This window comes from Mastigoproctus giganteus, chromosome 10 (assembly GCF_048544385.1).
Source record: "Mastigoproctus giganteus isolate SK-2022 chromosome 10, ASM4854438v1, whole genome shotgun sequence".
NCBI lineage: Eukaryota > Metazoa > Arthropoda > Arachnida > Uropygi > Thelyphonidae > Mastigoproctus > Mastigoproctus giganteus.
Genome location: NC_143584.1, coordinates 181,346,444 through 181,366,956, shown reverse-complemented (window position 1 = coordinate 181,366,956; position 20,513 = coordinate 181,346,444). Strand labels below are relative to the sequence as shown.

Below are 20,513 nucleotides of genomic sequence, written 5' to 3'. Positions count from 1 at the left end.
GCCAAAAATAATTTTGATATCATATACTTGGATTTCAGGAAAGCTTTTAATACTATTGCACATGGAAGACTGCTGTACAGATTGGAGAGGTATGGCATTAAGGGTAAGTTGCTACAATGGATAAAGGGATGGTTGAGTGGGAGACGACAGAGAGTGGTAATCAATGGACACTGCTCTTCGTGGACAAATGTTATTAGTGGAGTTCCTCAGATTTCGGTGTTGGGCCCATTGTTGTTTTGTATATTTATCAATGATATTGATGAAGCGATTGAGTTGTATTATTATTATCAGGTTTAATGTCCAAGTTTGCAGTTGATATGAAGGTTGGCAGGGTTGTTAAAAACAGTATGCTACTCCAACTGGATCTAGATAAGTTGGGGAAATGGGCCGAGAAGTGGCAACTGAAGTTTAACATTGACAAATTATGAGGTACTACACTCAGGGAAGTAGAAAGTGAAAAAGACCTGGGGGTAATTGTGCAGTCAAATATGAAGTTCGCCGAGCAATGCAGACGGGCTGCCAGGGCAGGTCATGGAGTCTTGTCAGTGATATCTAGGAATTTTGCTAGCAGTGGCAGGGAGGTGATTATTATTAGCTATATAGTGCAAGGAAGCCTGAGGCTTATGCTGCACCAGCCAAAAAAAAAAAAAAAAAAAAAAATTCTCGAGTTACCCTGAGAGAGAGAGAGAATCACCAAGAAGAGAAGAATGATGATATCCAGCTCAGGACCCTGGGTGTGCCAAGCCCATACTCACCAGATGTGAGCCCTATACAAGGCAATGGTCAGGCCACACCTAGAGTACTGTGTACAGTGGTCTGGAGGCCTCATTTTAGGAAGGATGTAGAGTTGCTACGAGTACAAAGAAGGGCAACAAGATTGGTGAAGGGAACAAAGGGGTGCTCTTACCAAGAAAGGCTTAAGTTCTGCAAATTGCAGCACCTGGAGAGTATGCACCTGTGAGGTGATCCGATTGAGTTGTATAAGGCCTTGAATGGGTTGAGCAAGCTGAATGCTGATGGAATTCATCCTCTTGCTCAGACTAAGAACCTGAGGGGGCACGGTTTCAAATCGAGAAAAGATAATTGTAGAATAGATGTGCAGAAATTTGTGTTTAGCCAGCGGGTAGTTGATTGGTGGAACAGGCTTCCATCTTTTGTTGTGGAAGGTAATAGCCTAAATAAATTTAAGACTTTGCTGGCTGTGCATTTGGAATGAATGGAGGGGTGAAATGGGAGGGTTTTTCTTTTTTTTGGCTGATGCTGCATAAGCTTTCTTTGTTGCATTGTATGCCTCTACTAATGCTAATTCTAAAACAAAAAGAATTGAGTAATTCTCTAGATCAGTGTTTTCCAAACTTTTTTTTGCTCTTGGACCCCTTTTGGCTTTGAAAAATAACCACAGATTTTCACTTCCTAGCTAAATTAAATATGGGGTGTCTGGATGAGGTATTATAAATTTTTAATTTTGATCTCAGGACTGATTTATTATATGTTTACAATATACCTTTTTCAGACTGACACAAAAAATAACTGAATAATAAACTGTCACTATTTGAGTATACAATCAATCATACCTCGTAGGGTACTAGTGTGAAGGATGGTGTGGTTTTTTTTTCATCTCACAAAGTCCTTTAAAGTTGGGAGCAATTGAATTCTCATGTCAGATGTAACGTCGTCTGTAATGATATTTATATTTTATTTTAAAAAATAAGTAAAATTCAAAGTAGCCATTATAGAAATTATCCACAGTTCTCCTGGAACTGTTCGCAGATCCCAAGGAATACACTGAACACAGTTTGGGAACCACTGCTCTATATTGATGGCTCTAATTCTCAGCACCCCTGCTCCCCCAGTGATTCATCCCCACCAAAGAAAAATCCTGAACCTGTGCATAGGTTCAAGGTCTGTATATGGATGGAACTTTTGTATTCTGGTTGAATTAGTCATTTTTGGACCAGAGGTCGCTTGATTTCCTCTTTGCAGAAAGTTTCCTTTTTCATTCTCAAGGAGTGAAGTTGGTTATCGGAATATATAGTTTTCAGGCACGTATATTACTGCCACATAAGGAACATTCTTCTTTGTTGTTGGCTCAGTTGAGTATTTATAGATGACTATGTAACAATACTCATTGAATGCATTAATGAATTTCATGTACTCTAACAACATTAGGATATATCTAGACAACAGTAGGACTTGACTGAATTTGGTTACCAAAAATAGATTTAAGATATCAGTACGGCCTCTGTAGCCGAGTGGTCATGAGCGGGAGTGCAGTAGCACACGCTCTTTGAGTAGACCGGGGTTCAAGCCCCTGGGCTAGCGTGGCAGATTATGGTCCATTGCCCTCAGCATGAATTGTTGAGGAGGCTTCCATCCTGCAGTGGGTTGATAATGGCTGCACTTTACCTTTTTTTTTTTTTTTACCATTGAATGTACATGTGTTGATTAGCCAGTCATGTAGCAGATGGATCAGTTGAAAAATGGATACAATGGATACCTTGGCAACAATAGGTTCCATGAGCCTGACCAAGCTTATGGCAGCACACAACCCTGAATGAATATTTTAGATTCAGTATCTTAAATATATTAAGTTGTAGGAGAGAAAGAGCTTATTGGTATTAAGCTTGAGAACTAGCTAATATACATTATCTCTAAATCTATTACCCCATCTAGATTTTATAGCAATCCAAATCCTATTGTTCCTTACGCTGAGCTTGGTTTTACTGGTGTTTACCTATATCTTTGTTTCTTTCAGAACCCATAATTACACTATAACTACAAGTTAACATACCTTTCCAGATTTACACTTGTTTAAATTGGTTTTGCATTCCAGTTTTACTGAAAACTGTTATTTATACAGGATAATTATATCCACATATTATATACTTGTAGAGGACCTGGATCATTTATATTCCTTTGAATGAGTAAAATGTATTCCTAGTAGAACAATAGTGACAAGTTCCTATCATAAGTGAAAGTACAAATTCTGTCCCCACTGCAATAATTTCAAACAGTCTTTTACTACCCCTCCTGGTCTCAAACAATGGCTACATCAAATTACAGTTGCAAATCCTTTAGCTCTTTTCAGATCTCCTCATGGTGGCAGATCTGATAGGTATAGTTTTCCAACAGTTTTTATCATATCTTAGCACGTTGAAGCAATATTCTATGCTGTCTCATGGACTGCTTGGACTTACCTTATTTGTGACTATATAAATCATTTAAATCCGCTACTTAAATCTGCATCTTGGAATTTTTCATTTTGATAATTATTTAAATAATGATTTATGGTAGAAGTAATAATTCTGAAGTAGAATAAAAATTGAGTTGAATACATCAGATATCATGATTAACAATGATTGCTAAATGTACACTAATATGTTGCTCAACCAAAATAATAAAGAATATGATCTTTATCATTTATATATAAAAAAAAAATTAGTGAATGCAGATTTTTATTTTTAAAAAACAATATATTTACAAAGATTGTCAAGAATATAGCGACGTGAAATAGCCACAGAAAAATTTTGATAAATTCTGAAAACATGCACAACAGAAAACTACTTAATTAAAGTTAAAATTATTAGTATATCAATTGTAGTGGTATACTAACATTCACTGAGACAATATGAACGAAAAATTTATACGGTGTAAGCAGTAAGGCTTTTGTTGTTGTTATTTAGTTTTTAGGAGCATTAGCAACTAAGGCCATATTGCTCTGGGAATATGCGGTGGTCATTTCCTGACCTTTCCGCATCCTCCGTATTTGGTGGTCACAGGCTTGAACCCCGGTCTGATCAAGAAGCGTGTGTTAAGCACTGCTGCTCCTGCTCACCTGGCTACGGAGGCGCCTAAGCAGTAAGGCTCAATGCTGTATAAGTTTAAATAGGATAACTGTCTTATTCTTGCATTTCTTTAACAAGTTAACTCTTACTTCTTCAAGAGTTACTCAGAGTGTAAATTTTCAGATTCGTGTAGACCAGGTTCATCCATAAAGCCAATATTAAACCTAGAGAGTAATGGACTCTTCCATAATAATATCACAACCCATAAGACATGAACTTTGCAGTAATGGTATGCAAAGCATTCCAACAATATGCAGTGTTTGCCATGGCCTGCAGTCAGTGGACATAAATCCTATTGAGAATCTGTCGGATCATCCGGCATGAAGCATCTGAGATGGACCAAGCAACCAAAGAATTGGCCACATTTAAGGTTATTTGAAAATAGGAATGGAGTAGCATCACCAAGGATACCTACATACACTTACGTGAATCAATGCCACACAGGACTACTGATAAAACTGCCAAAGGTAAAAACCTGCATGCTAATTACACATATTCTCTACTATGTTGGTTGGACAACGTATTAGTGTACATTTAGTGATTACTGTTAATGCCATGTTATTTGATGTATTAAGTGTACCTACATTCACTTAGGTGAATCCATGCCAAACAGGACTACTGATAAAATTGCTGCTAAAGGTGAACTTGCATGCCAATTATGTGTATTCTTTAATATTTTGGTTGGGCAACATATTAATGTTCATTTAGTGATCATTGTTAATCATTTATTTATTTATTTCGTATGATGTGATCAATACACGAAGGAACCAGTTTTTTCTTGCTTCTTTTGTGTATCGTGGCCGGGATATCCAACCAACCGGTTGGTTCAGCACCATCATGATATCCAGCCCGAGGCGGGAATCGAACCCGCGACCTTTGGGTTGCCAGGCAGGCACTTATTGTTAATCATGATATTTGATGTATTCGACTAAATTTTTATTCTACTTCAGAATTATTACTTTTACCATAAATCACTATTTAAATAATTATCAAAATGAAAGCCTCCAAGATGCAGATTTAAGCAGCAGATTAAGCCAATTTAAATGATTTATGTAGTCACAAATACAGTATTCGAAGCAGTCCATGAACCAGCCTAGAATATCAACTCAATGTGCTAAGACATAATAAGAACTGTTGGCAAAACTATACCATCAGATCTGCCACTATGAGATAATAATCTAGTGATAGTGTGCTTGTGTATTGTCTATAGATATTTTTCCAAAGCACTTTTATTAATTTTTGAATTGTTGGTCCTGTATTAGATGGAGCTATGATTTCATCTAAGACTGTTCAAGTTCTTTCTTTACAACCAAATAATGTAAAATACAAAAAAAAAAAAAAAACAGTTTGGGGAACAAGACCTAAGTTCTATACTTTTCCACGACAGGTATTTTTCCTCTGTCCAGCTGATCTAGCAGAAAAAAAAAGAAATAAAATAAAACTCTTACACATTCATTTTGTCTCGTGCATGTTTCAGAATTGCACGAAACAAATATAGGAGCATATTTGACAGCTAAAAATAAGAAAAAAGTTCCTATAAACATGTCTCAAAAGTCAGTATTTCCGAGATATTAAACGATCAAAAAATAAATAAATAAATAAACCTCTGAAGCAGTTGTTCAGTGTCCTACATTTTTTTTCAGTGTAATGAATCCACAATTACTGGCATGACTTATTTCAGGATTATTAATGGTTTCAGCATCTTCCAAAATGTGGTTTCTCATTTTATCTTGTGTGGTAATGCACATAAAATAAACCATGGATTTCATGTCGCCCCACACAAAGTAATGGATGCGAGGTGGGGTGATTGTGGTGGCCATTTGGACCAATCCATTGGTTATTATTCTCTGTATTTAAAATTTCAGAAATATGGAGAATTGTGGACCTTTTGCACCTTGAAAATTGGCAGTGAATGTGTATAAACCAACTTTCAAGGGGTATATCTTACAATAGGTTTCACAAATAGCTCTGCAGAAACTACTTATGTTATTCCCGAAACCTTGCTGGTAATAGTATGTTTTTTTTCTTTTCTTTATTCTGCCTAGGAATGAATGATTTTACAAGAAATGGAATTTCTTGTAAATTGTGATTCATCTCAGGACAGCTCGTGGGGTTTTATCAATGATGTACTGGAATTTTTCTAGAAGCAATCAGGAAGTAATTATCCCATTGTGTAAAGCAATGGTCAAGCCCCATCCTGACCATGGAAGCCTCATTTTAGGAAGGATGTGGATCTGTTGGAACACGTACAGAGAGGGCCACAGGATTAGTGAGGGGAACAAAAGGGTACTCTTACGAAGAAAGGCTTCGGGTCAGCAAATTGCAGCATCTGACTAGGCACCTGTGAAGAGATCTGATTGAGGTGTTTATGGCTTTGAATAGATTGAGCAGACTAAATGCTGATGGTATCTTTAAAACTTTCTCCTACAACACACATAAAGGAAAATAAATTGAAAAAGGATGACTGCCGGATAGATGTGCAAAAGTTTGCTTTCAGCCAGAGAGTAATTGAGTGTCATGGAAGTGGCTAGTTTGAATAAATTTAAAGAACAGTTTTAAAAAAAATTGTAGAAGGGATGGAAAGATGAGTTAGGTAGTGTTTTTTGACTGATGTTGTATAAACTTTAGTCCTTAAGGATGTTGCGGACATTCTTTCAGATATGCCAAGCTGTGCTTGCTACCTGGGAGTCTAAAACACTGATGGAACTGATATTCTGATGACACTCAAGTGGAGTGGATCTAATTTCGGCAAAATCTGGTCTGTCTGTGACAGCGAAATCAAATCTCTGCTTGCACCTTCGCAATGGTGGGATACTTAGTAATCCTGGGTGTAACCCCATGTGAAAGTCCTGAAATATGGCACCTAGCACACTGTGGATGACCACTCAAGTGCAAACCAACATGAGGCGAGGTGTAGCACCCACACCACATGGAGGAATGCTGCCCCTCTGTGTTACCAGCCAGTACTAGGTGGTATGACTCATCAACCGGTGCAGTACCACTATTTTGCTTATTAGAGTCTTTGAGTGAGTGGTGGAACCCATGTTTAGTCTCCAGAGCAAAGCTCCAGCTAACCCTCCCACATCTCTTCCATCATACAGTATGACTGATGTCTTTTGAGATTATGATGGACATCATGGTGAGATCCAATCTTCGTAACATTTTGAGGGTATAGCTCTAAAATGGTGTTTGCGGGCTGGCTACTAGTTAGTACACCGGACAGAACCTCTTGGTAACTCTCTAGGAGGCTTCCAAATCAGCTAGTGTATAATCTTGCTGCCTCTACTCTGCCAGATAGTGACTGGAAGGAGTCCAAGTATTGTGTAGGTGGGAGACATTGTCAAGGCCACTTTATGTCAAGGAGCTGGGTATATTCTTACGATGTCTACACCATATCCAAAAATTTCATTTCTTCATACAGCATTGCCCCCCCACCTTTTCTTACCACTGAATACACCATGAATTGTTAGACTAATAGAGCAAACTTATCTGCAAAAAGATCTAAACCTCCCAAACACTTCCTTGTTCATTTCACAAATATATTTGGTCTCAGTTCTGATCTCAATGTCCATTTCCACTTAGTCTGCGAAACCCAATGTACTTTTTCTGACAGAATCTGTTTTCATTTGATTCAACTACTGCTCATCTCAGTTGTCTGAATTATTCACTGTATGATTCCTTTCTCTTCAAAGGTGGTACTTGTGCATTCTGATATTCCCTGTCTGAGACTTAGTAATTTGGAATCTTTTCTTTTCTTTTTGATCTTCTGTGACTTAAAATCCTTCTACCATATTCTGTCAAATTCATCTGTTGCTTCTATCGTTCTCCCAACTCCACTAATTGGAATTCTTTGACTTCCTCTCTTTGAAACTTTACTTTCTTCAGTCCAACTTTTCTAATAGTGAGGTAATTTTCCTTGGTGATTTTAATGTTTGCAATTCCGACTGGCTTCCGTTTTGTAGTCACACAGACCAAGATGGTGAGACACTTTTGTAATTACTAATTACCTCACACAGATTGTTCATTTACCTACCAGAATACCAGACAATCCTGACCGCACAGTCAACACGCTGAATTTTTTTCTCACAAACAACCCTTCTAAGTAATCGGTTGAGGTGAGTGGTCCTCTAGGCACATCAGATCACAACTTGGTGATGGTCTCTTCCCCAATGGAGCCTTTGTCACATTGCTATTGTTTGGTATTACAATACAAAATGGGATGATCTGCAAATTTCTTTTACTTGGTAGGATTACTTTTTCAAAACTTCTGATGTCAACGTTTGCTCAGATCGTGTCAGTGAAATTATTCTTGTAGGGATGAATCCTTTATTCCAAACTCCACTGTAAAATCTCATCCTTTATTTAAACCTTGATTTTCTAATAAATGTGCCAAGGCTGTTCAAGTTAAGAACATTGCCTATTGCAATTGGCTTGTATCCAAATCGCCAGCTTAATTTTCTTCCTACACTAAAGCTCGTAACAATTGTAAAGCAGTTATTACCAGACCAGATCCTGATGGTATTTCTCCACTTGTTCTCAAAACCTATGCTGCTGAGCTTACTTCTGTTCTGTTTCATCTTTTTTGACTTTCTTGTTCCAAATGTGTTTTCCCTTCTGTGTGGAAATTTGCTCATATCCAGCCAGTTCTTAAAAAGGGTAAAAAATTCCTCCCATCCAGTTATTGTCCCATTGCACTTTTACTCTTTCTAAAGTAATGTAGAAATCAATTAACTAAAAACTCTAGAAACATTCCATCCGATCAATGATTGCCAATATGGATCCCATCAGTGTTGATCCACTGGTAATATTCTGGTTTATGTTATCCCTCTATGGAAAAATTCAATGGAAGAGTTTGGTGAAACTCAAGCAGATGCTCTTGACATTTCAAATGCTTCTGATCATGTTTGTCATGGTCTTCTAAATAAGCTTCCATCTTATGATTGTGGGGGAGGTTTTTTTTTTTTTTTTTGGCTGATGCTCTATAAACTTGTTTTCTTGCATCATATATTACTGCTACTACTACCACTGATAATAATATTATGTTTTATATTTTGCTGTTCATTCTCACATTCTTAGTGGCCAGTATATTGTCAGATTTTTGCGCAAATTTGTGTCCATTTGTTTCATATAAAATCACATCTTTTTAAAATATTTATTAAATTATAATACATAATTTGAGATTTATGTTGTTTGTTGATTAATTTTGGATATCAGTATTTAACAAAATTTATTTAAAAATATTTGTTTTAGGTGGTCTTATCTGAAAACAAATACTAAAAATGATCCATACCTATACTCGTATAATCCATGTTTTGATTTTGAAGAAAGTGGAGACTGTTCTGGTGGAGTAGCAGTAAGTTCTTTAATATATTTTCATTTTTGTGAAATGAAACTCTAGTATAATGCATATTTTATGACACTACTGCATGTGTCTACCCAAGTTTTGAAAGCATAAATTTGATTTTATGATTACAGAGACAAATCAGCTAATTCAGGGGAGGTCAAATTAAGTTTAGAAGGGCTTGTGAGTTAATCAGTAGCTGTTGTGGGCTTGCAAGTTATGTTAACTATTCTCTAGATCGGCTTTTGGCAACATAAGGTGGGACATTGTCTCGAATTGAGACAGTATGAGTCCTATTGGAACTGGCCTACTTTCCTGTGGTGTACACAAGTACCTAGAATCATCTTTCCGGGTGATTAATGATTCTGGGTAGCCAAGAGGCCAGAGCAGAACACGCACACAAATGTACGTTACCCACATATTTGGCTCTTTTCAGGTGGTACTGTTCTTCACAGAGATACGAGGAGGAGTTGAACTGATGTTCTAGGAGCTGCCCTTTACAAAAGCACATGTCCAAATTCTCTAGATCAGCATTAGAGTACATATAACTTTCAAGGTCTGCACTGGTGCACAGCAGTATGCAATTACTAGGAAAAAAAAATTTTATTTGAAACAAAAAAAAAATAAACCCATAAAACCAGGTTTTAATCAAGTTTTTTTTTTTTTGTCCTTCAATTTTCAATTTCTTCTTGTCTTTGATTGCAAGCTCCTTTCTCTCATGTTAGTGTCATTAATAGATGGCAACCTAATGGTATGAAGTCTGGTAGATATGGAATTTTTTTTTTTTCTAACAAAGCTCAATTTTTCAACAAGTGATTAGAGTGGTTTTAGAATATATGCTGTCCTCATTAAATAACACCCTAGTGATTGAAGAAAAGAAGTTTTTCTTGCAATGCAACATCAGACTTTGGAGTTACTGGCAATAGTCTTCCGTTTGGATTATTCTATTGAGCTGAAGCAGTTCAAAATAAAATATGACTTAGATATCCCACCAAACACATGGCAAATCCTTTCTGAGGTGAAAACCACCTCTTGGATGTGATATTGTAGAATCTGTGGCACTTATCCAATGTTGACATTGCTTAACACTTTAGTCAACAGTGGATTAAGTGGTAAAGCACTCATTTCTAATCCCCTAGTAAGAAATCTTTCAAAATGTGTTTGTTTACCTTAACTAAGATTTTCTAGTGATGTGTGGAACCCATTTTTCACATTTTTGCACTATTCATAGCCATTGCAAGTGATAAACAGTGAAATAACTGAGCAAGTTTTTCAACAGTTATAACAGGATCTTAAAATGTAGATCTTGGCAGGTTGTCAAACTGAACAATTGGCCTAAATATATTTAATCAGCTAAGCTGTTCAGGTCACTAGATCTGAACTTCTGGAATCGTGGCATTTCCTCATTTTGCATTCCGTGGAACTCTAGGGGCTCACATTTAGTGAGTATGGGCTTGGCACACCCAGAGTCCTGAGCTGGATATCATCATTCTTCTCTTAGTGATTCCCTTCTACTTTTGTCTCTCTCTTTCTCGACACCTCCGTAGCCAGGTGGGCAGGAGCAGCAGTGCGTAGCACACGCTTCTTGATTAGACCGGGGTTCGAGCCAGTGACCACCAAATACGGAGGATGCGGAAAGGTCAGGGAATGACCACTGCATATCCCTGGAGCAATATAGCCTTAGTTGCTAATGCTCCTAAAAACCAAATAACAAACAAACAAACTCTCTTTCTCTGGGTAACTCATTTTTTTTTTTTTGTCTGGTGCAGCATAAGTCTCAGGCTTCCTTGCACTATGTGGTTGATAATAATAAGTCGGAATTTCCCTAAATGCTTATGCAGCACTCGCAACATCATAATCATCAGCCATTTTCAATCCACTGCAGGATGAAGGCCTCTCCAGCAACTTTCCAGTTCCTTCTGTTTTGAGCACTGGCCATCCATTTATTACCCACAAACTCATGAATTTCATCTATCCATCTCCGCCTTTGTCTTCCAGGTTTTCTTCTAGCTCCTCTTGGGTACCATTCTGTTATTTTCTTAGTCCATCTGTCATCATGTCTACGAGCTATGTGTCCTGCCCAAGACCATTTTAGTTCTTTAGTTTTGATAAGAATGTCCTTTACTTGAGTTTGCTGCCTAATCCATGTGTTTCTCTTCTTATCTAACAGTCTAATTCCCAATATAATTTGTTCCATTCTTCACTGTGTAGTTCTCAGCTTCTCTTCCATTCTTTTGGTGAGTGCCCAAGTTTCACTTCCATAGTCATGGTAGGGAGTATACATTGGTTCATTATTTTACGTTTCACACAAACTGGGATATTGCTCTTCAGTATGTGACTATATTTCCGAATGCTATCCATCCAAAATTATTCTTCTCTTGACTTCCAGCCATTTTTACAGTCATTAACTTGTCCCAGATAAGTATGACTCTACCTTTTCAATTACTGCTCCTTCAATCAATATGTCCCTTTCTGTAGCATACTTGTTCATCATTCCTTTTGTTTTGGCCATATTCATCTTTAGTCCAAAATCTTTACTAATTGTGCATAACTGATTAAGATTTTCCTCTAATTGTTTGGGATCGGGGCTTATGACCACAATGTCGTCTGCAAATCGTAAATGGTTTAGGTACTCTCCGTTCACATTGACTCCTTTCTGCGACCAGTCTAATCTTCTGAAAGCTTCCTCAAGGGCAGCAGTAAACAGCTTCGGAGATATTGTCTCCTTGTAAACTCCTTTCTCGATTTTAAATTTCCTACTGTCTTTGTCTAGTCTAATAAAGGAGGTAGCACTCTCATATATTTTCTTCAAAATCATAATATGTGGGGTATCTATGCCTTGTCTTTCCAGTGCCCGAAACATTGCCTTATGCTGTATGGAGTCAAATGCCTTTTCATAATCCACAAATGCCAGGCATAATGGTGTTTTATATTCATTTGCTTTCTCCATTAGCTGTGATATTACGTGAAGGTGATCCATAGTTGAGAATCCTGCCCTAAAGCCAGCTTGCTCTTTCGGTTGATTCTCATCACGTATTCTTTCTAATCTGTTAGTAATGACCCTTGTGAACAACTTGTAGATGTGGGATAACAAGCTAATTGGTCTATAATTTCCAATTTCTGATTTATCTCCTTTCTTATGCAGCAAAGCTATGATTGCATTATTCCACTGCTTAGGCATCACACCTTTTCTAATGCACTTTGTGAAGAGTCTTGCCAATTTTTGTGTTATGTCTCTTCCTCCCAGTTTTAACAACTCTACAGTAACTTCATCTTCCCCCGGGGCTTTCTGATTCTTCATTTTCTTCAATGCATGTTCTACCTCATCAGGAAGAATATCAGGTATGTCGTATGCGTTGCTACTTTGCAATCCGTCTTCCCCACTGCTGGCATCATTCCCTTGCTCCTTGTATAATTCTCTATAGCAGTCTTCTGCTATTTGAATTATGCCTTCTCTGCTGTTTATAAGTACACCATTGCTATTCTTCAGTTTCAGTATCATTTGTCTTTATGTATTACTGCTCATGGCTGCTGATTTAAATCCTTTGTTTTCCTTTAATGCTTCTACTTTTCTTGTGTTAAATCTTATGTCCTCTCTGAGTCTCTTTCTAATGGCTTTGCATAACTCAGTATACTCAATTTTTTCCTTGTTAGTATTTATCTTGCTCTTCATTTTTCGCCTTCTGTTCATCATATCAAGTGTTTCTTGACTAATTTTTTCTTCTTTGGATTTCTTTTTTCCCTATAGGTTTCTTGGACTTTATCACTTTCAGAAAGTTGTAATATTCCTCGTCGATATCTTGGTCCTGAGCAGTCTGCAGAAGCTCAAACTTGTTCTTAAGTTCCAGTAAATACCACTTTTTCTTCTCTTCTGTTATCTCAAAGACCTTTGTATTATTTACTTGAGTCAGTTTTTTTCCTTTCCTTTCCTACATCTATATCAAGTGTACATCTTACCATTCTGTGATCACTTCCAACATTTACCTTATTCAGGACGGTAACATCATTCACAATATATCTTCTGTTAGTGAGGATGAAGTCGATTTCATTAGTTGTTAATCCATTTGGACTCTTCCATGTCCACTTTCTGTTCACCCTTTTCTTGAAAAAGTGTTCATTACTGACAATCCTTGAGATTCTGCAAATTCCACAAGTCTTTCACCTCTTTCATTGCTTTCACCGATTCCAAAATTTCCTATAGTTCCCATTTCTGCGCTGTTTTGTCTTTCAACTCGCAACTACGTGTGCTAAATTTGATTGAAGCAAAAAAATGTTCAACGAACATGTAAATTGAATTATTAAATTTTTTATCTCATGCGCAGGAAAATTACATGAATATACAAATATTTCAAAATTACAAAAAGAGAGAGAGAGAGAGGAGACAGTCGTAACACCAGAAAGTTTTACCTTTTGAGCATGCCAAAATAACTCTTCAGCTGATAAGTAAGCTGCTGCAGAAGTTGAGGGCTGTGGAGATTTAGAAGGGTTTTTTCCCAACACATCACAAAATTTCTCTGCAGCTGCAGAATCGTCACTGGCGACTTCACTACATACTTTAAGGTTGTGGAAACTAGCACGATGCTTGAAGCTATTAAATGACCCATTGCTTGCCACGAACTTGGCTTGAGGTTGGCTGTACTTATCCTTAATATCTTCATAAATACTTCTTGCTTTTGCTTGAATGCCCATTAGATTCAGGGGTACTCACTTCTGAATCTGATATTCTATACATATAGTATTAATAGCTTTTCTATCTTCGATATAGCACCCAAATGCTGCTTTGTGATCACTGTTGATCTTAAATGTGTTGATCCTTTAACATGTTCTTTTATACGCTCACTGTCTTTTAAAATAGCATTCACTATTGAAGGAGAGAGACCTAATTCTCGTCCAATAGATGACAAACTTTGCCCTGCTTCGTATTTCTTAATCATTTTCATCTTTCTAAATCAGTTTTGTTTGGTTTCCTAGCACTGCCACCACTTGCACTTTTCATTGGTCACTTTCCCTTCACTATTGTAATAAGTAAATAGGAATGAAGAGAAGATTCTGAAAATTTGTTTCTTATATGATTGAAGATTTAAGTGAAGGGGAAACACATTTCACCATAATAACGTAAAAACCCAAACAATTCCAGTTATCGGGATTATCACAAATGCAATAAGATTGTGTTTACTACCTGTTTATAATTAGATACACTAACAGAAAAGTTCAATAAACTGGAAAGTGCAAATTGTTTTTATTGTTTTATGGTATTGACTGGCAGAAACGTGCTTTAGAAAAATATCAAAAAGGCATCAAAAATTGATTCGTATAATGGAGCGTATGATAACGATGAAAGTGTAGTGCAATTTCCATTATAAAAATGACATTTTAGAGAGATAAATAGCTTAGTTATGTAGCGAAATTTTCAACTTCCGAAGTCTTGGGACAAATTACCAAAAAAAAAAAAACAGTGCTATTGTGTTCACATCACGATATTTTCATGATACCTCCATTCATTCTTATGGATGTGGAATACATTTCCATGATTTTTTTTAAAGTTTGCATTGACCAGCAAAAACTTAAAGTTGAATTTCCATAAGTCAAGTATTACTTATGTCGGGGAGTGCCAGTATAGAATTTCTTCAGCATCTCATAAGTCTTCCATATGTAGCTGCTGACCCAACCATCCCCAAGATTATCCAAAACTGTCAGCCTCACCCATCCACCCATGGTGGCAATTCTGTCCATTAATTCACAACTCCCTGTCAAAAGAAGATCCCCACAATCCAGTTCATGCTTTTATCCCTCCTCTCCCCACTACCAATATTAAGTCCATGTCTTCTAGTTGTAATATATTCCACAACTGTGAAAATTTCACCATCCCCTCCCAGAGCCTCATCAACTCTAGTCAGGTCCCTTCTAAGGTGCACAGCCACCAAGCTTAGTAGCTTGTGAGCATTCATGTTGGGAAGCCCTTGAAGTCCTTTCCAAAATGGATGGCCTCTAGTCTATCCCATCAAGTGGTGTCCCCAAGAACCCTGGTCTTTCCTTGGGTGTGGTCTCCACATTTTTGTCCATAAGTGACCTGATGAAATAACTTAATCTGATGGTATTTGCCATCATTTAAAATATTTTCACAATCAAGAGGCCAGAGAGCTGGGATTTTTCTCACCATCACCTTCCATCAGTTGGCTGAGCATGGCAGGAGTCATCTGAACCTTCAGTGAGGCTACTTGAGAGTTTTTCAGACTCTGAAGAAGTTTTAGTCAATTTCTGTTGCCACTGTATAACGATCCTGGTGGTCGTCTCTCTATCAACTGTCGTGAATTTCAGCGCTCCTGAAAAAGTTATCAAAAAGTGATTAAAAATACAGTTAAAAGTGCCAAAATGGATATAAAAAGATATCGGACGGAAGAAGGAACAACGGGTTAGTGATATAGTGTTTTTTTTTAATTGCTGTCAGCAATAATTAGCGTCGTAAGACTAAAATTAAAAAATCGTATGGAATAGTTGCTTGGCCTATAGACTTAACATGGGAAGCTATACAGCCTGATATATAGGAAATTGCTGACAACAAAACTTTATGTTATGGCATTAATTTTATATTGTTGTGTATTTTGGAACACTGGGGATAATGTCGGTGACTCTGGGGACACCTCCAAAGTAGAAATAGCGTGATTAGACGCCGGAAAGAGAAAATCTCCGTCGGCCGTGCGGCCTACATACAAAAAACAACAACAACCCAGGTGGACATATTGCCTTCTTCCCCAATGTCCAAACAAAGGAATTGACGGGAAGGGCGCGATTGACAACAGCAGTGAACATACGGGCATCTGGGGGTTGCAATAGTGAGAGTAGGGAACGGATCAGCACACGCGGTCGTCAAAGCTACGTACGGGCTAGCGTAAAAACACAACAGACAAGGAAGACAAGAACATCGTCACCCTAAAAAAATTTTAAACATGCATAACTCCGGGAATACTGGGTCAAATCGGATGGTACTTGGGACAGGCCCCCAATAGCCTAACCCCTATCACGCAGGCACACCATATACAGAAAAGGACAGGAACATCACCATCCTTATCACCAAACTCATATCTAATCAACTACTGGGCTGATAAAGCTGATATTTTGCCGGTGGCCTCCTCAACAGATCCCAACTACCCAAACATACAACACTGCCTACATCCAAGAACATCACCAACTTCAGGAAAAATATGTACTGGAAGACAAGTAAAAGAAGCAACTAAAAGGAGGAGAGCATACAGAGATAGAAACCTCGGAATTGCTGCCCCGACTAAGCCCATAAATAATAAAGACAACGAGATGACAATATTGAACCTGAGACAAGAACATCACAATATTTAGTAAGAAAACTTTGGCTGCCCATAACTCAGCTCCCCGGGGCACTACAGAGTTGATATTCAGGTCGCAAGTAGGGGATAAGAAATTTTACCTCCCCCCCCCAAGTTACAGCGCCCCCTGGCGGGAAAGTTTTAAAAAGCTGGTAACTCGGCCCCAAATTAACCGAATGCGATAAAAATCGGTATCTGGCCTATTCCAGACGTTACCGACACACCCAAAAAATTTCAAAGCCCTGGGACAATTAGAACAAAAAATATAGCGAAAACACTGGTTCCCCAAAGGCAACATATTTAACTGAGTAGCGGAAGCAGGCATTGAAACCAGGAAAAAATGGGTACCTCAACCAGTAGTGGGACATCAGCCTCCACGATTGAGATGGCAGGAAACCTGACTCTGGCACCAGGGGGGAAAGACCCCCTAGAAGAATTAGCGACCGAACTAAGAAACAAGTTACCAAATACCTCCACAAGGGGAAATGAAAATGACACAACAATAAACGACACAAATGGACTGGACCATCCCACATGTGAATCCAACCTAGAGACCTTAATGGAATTAAAAACCAAATTCCTACAAGTCTTCAAAAAGGGGAAAACAGTCACAGCAAATATGGTAGTGGAGCTGGTAAAAATATGGGGCTCTGTAGAGAACTTAGTAATACAGTCATCCCTGGAATTAGAGAGACTGAAAGTATCCAAGGAGAAACCCATGCCCACATCCACTCCAGTGGCAACATATGCCAGTACAGTGGCAGCTAAAGTCGATGGGAAAACAGAGCAAGATCTAATACCATCAGGGTCTCAGACTAAACATGTAATCCTGGTAAAACCAAATGACCAGAGTAAAATCAAAATGAGTGAAGAAGTCAGCAACACAATCACAAGAAATTTCAAGACAGAATTCAAAAACATAAGAATAAAATCGATAAGGAAACTAAGGGACAGAGGAGTGGTCATAGAGACAGCCACACCCAATGACCTAAACAAACTAAAACAATGCACTAAATTCCAAGAATACAATTTTAAAATTGACTCCCCACGTAAATTAAGACCAACAGTAATAGTATATGATGTCGACAAGGACCTCCCAGACAAGGAATTTTTGGAAGACTTATACGAAAAAAACTTCGAGGGCTCCAAAATTTCACTAGAGGAATATACAAATGAAGTAAAAGTGCGTTTCAGATTAAATGCCAGACAAAAAACCAACAAGCACCTGGTACTTGAGGTCTCACCACGCGCACGTAAGCACCTACTCAACCACGAGGGGCGCATATACATAGGGTGGTCGGTGCACTACCTGAAAGACTTTTTTGTAGCAACCAGATGCTTCAAGTGCCTAGCCTATGGGCACTCAGCAAAGTACTGCAGGCAGAGTGAACACACATGTGGCCACTGTGGCGAGGTGGGGCACCAACAGGCCTCCTGCACTAAGCCGGATGGACCGGCTACATGCCCAAACTGCAAAATACGGAAGCGAGATAGCAATCATTCTTATAGAGATCATACATGCCCGGAGTTTGTAAGGGCCCAAGAGATTACCAAACAAAAGACCAGCTACATTCAATCAGATCAATAATAACACAAGTAGTGACAAATTAACCTTCTGCCAACTGAATTGCCAACGCTCGGCTTCAGTGACCTCAGATCTCGCAAAAACTGCACTAGAAAAGAAATTTGATATATTAGGCCTACAGGAACCCTATAACTATAGGGACAAGGTAAAAGGATTGCCACACAACACAAGGATTATACAAGCAGAACCCTCAACTGACGGAGTGGGGAGAGGGGCAGTAACAAGGGTGTGGGCTGCACTGGCAGTATTAAATCCAACAATAACAGTGACCAAAATAAACAGCTTATGCACAAAATATGCAGTAACTGCCTGCCTAGAGGGCCCATGTGGGCAAATATATGCAACCTCAATCTACATGAGATGCTCAGGTAGAAACCAAGACATAGCCCCATATATAAACTTCATAGAGGCAGTCCTAAATACCCTCCCAGGAAAACAAATAATAATAATGGCGGACGCCAATGCATCCTCACCATTATGGAATAGCCCCAATCAAGATGCAAAAGGGGAGCTATTGGAGGAACTCATCATTTCAAAAAACTTGATAGTGCACAATACTCCAGGACACCCACCAACATTCTCCTCAGCATCAGGAGAATCATACATAGATGTCACCCTCACCAGCAGCTCACTAGCAAATGCAATAACTAACTGGACAGTCCACCCATACTGGTCAACAAGTGACCACGCAGTAATAACATTTACCTACACAACAACACAGAACCCCCATGGTAACAGAATCCCCCAGGTTGCTCCCAGATATAAAACAAAAAATATAAACTGGGAAAGATTTGACAAACAAGTAACAGATAAATTCACAACTAACCTCCTAGAAACAATGAAACAACTGCCTGCAGAACAACTAGTGGAAAGAGTAATGTCACTCCTCACAGAAATATGTGACGTCACATTTAAAGAAAAAACGGAGAAGAGAAAACCAGATGCCCTGGTGGACCAATGACTTATCTACTCTAAGGAAGACAGTGAAAAAATCCAGAAAAGACTTAAAGAAAGCAAGGAGAACACACAGACCACAGGACCAAATAGAAAGACTCCAAGAAATATACAAAGAGACCAGACGAGGATATTGCAATGAAATATACAAAGAAAAACATAAAGCATGGAAGAGGCTGGTTGAGGTCACACTGGGGAAAGACCCATGGGGCCTGGTCTACAGGCTAGTGTTTGAAAAAATACACCCGGGAGAAGTGTTCTCCTCGATCATAAGCTCCCCAAACAATGAGACACTGACATGGGAACAGTCAGTAAATAAAATTCTGGATGGAATAATAAAGCAGGACACTACAAACCCTGAAAGCCCCACACAAACAACCATCCGAATACAACACCTGGCATACAGAGCAACAGATAAAGAGGATGACTTCACACACGGGGAGATAAATGAGGCAATACTCTCCTTTAGTGATGGAAAATGCCCAGGATTGGATTTAATAGAGGTGACTATCATGAAAAGACTGTGGAAAAAGAATAGCACAGTACTGGAAACCCTATTTAATAAATGTCTGCATGAGGGCACCTTTCCTGCCCCCTGGAAAACAGCAAACCTTAAAGTCCTAATTAAACACCCAGACAAACCCCTAAACTTAGCTTCCTCCTACCGCCCCATTGCCCTGCTTCCTGTCATAGGTAAAGTACTAGAAAAACTAATAGTAGGCAGATTCCTACAATACTATGCTAAGAAAAATCTATCCACACAATGCCAGTTTGGTTTCACCCCCGGCAAGTCTGCCGTGGGAGCTATCAAGCAGGTTCTAAACACTATCACTTCCTCGGAATTCAATTATGTCCTAGGTCTCTTTGTAGACTTCAAAGGTGCCTTTGACACCTTATGGTGGCAAAGTGTGCTGGCGAGGTTTCGAGAGGCAGAGGTCTCAATTCCGATCTATCGTCTAATTACAGACTACTTCTCAAACAGGCACCTTGTGGTCTCAAGTGGAGCATGCTCCGTAACAAGACCCGTGACCCGCGGCTGCCCACAGGGATCTGTTCTTGGCCCTGTCTGTTGGAACATGGTCCTTGATGAGTGGCTCGCAAAAGACTCCCCCCAAATAACAAAAATAGCATACGCAGACGATCTTGTTCTGCTCCTACATGGCAACTCACGGCGACAGCTGGAAACCAGTGCAAAAGAGGTACTGAATGATCTAATTTCATGGTGTATAACAAACAAACTGGAACTGTCAGCAGAAAAAACAAAACAAGTCCTATTCAAGGGAAAGCTTAACAGAAACAGACCCCCATTAATCAAAATCAATGAACAGAGCATAGGCATGGAATCCAAATACAAATATCTAGGAGTAGTACTAGATGAAAAATTAAACTTTGTGGAGCATGCAAAATACCTAAGGAATAAAACCCAACAATTAACAGGGAAACTACTA

General features: G+C 38.6%; 1 protein-coding gene across 1 annotated transcript in view; it reads left to right on the top strand.

Annotated features, from left to right (window-relative positions):
• The window catches only part of LOC150079591 (cation-dependent mannose-6-phosphate receptor-like), a 100,673-nt gene that overhangs the window by 3,799 nt on the left and 76,361 nt on the right, over positions 1-20,513 (top strand). Inside the window, exon 2 of the mRNA XM_090383561.1 lies at positions 9,096-9,198. The gene's annotated coding sequence lies outside the window, so the exon portion shown is untranslated. The remainder of the gene's footprint in view (positions 1-9,095; positions 9,199-20,513) is intronic.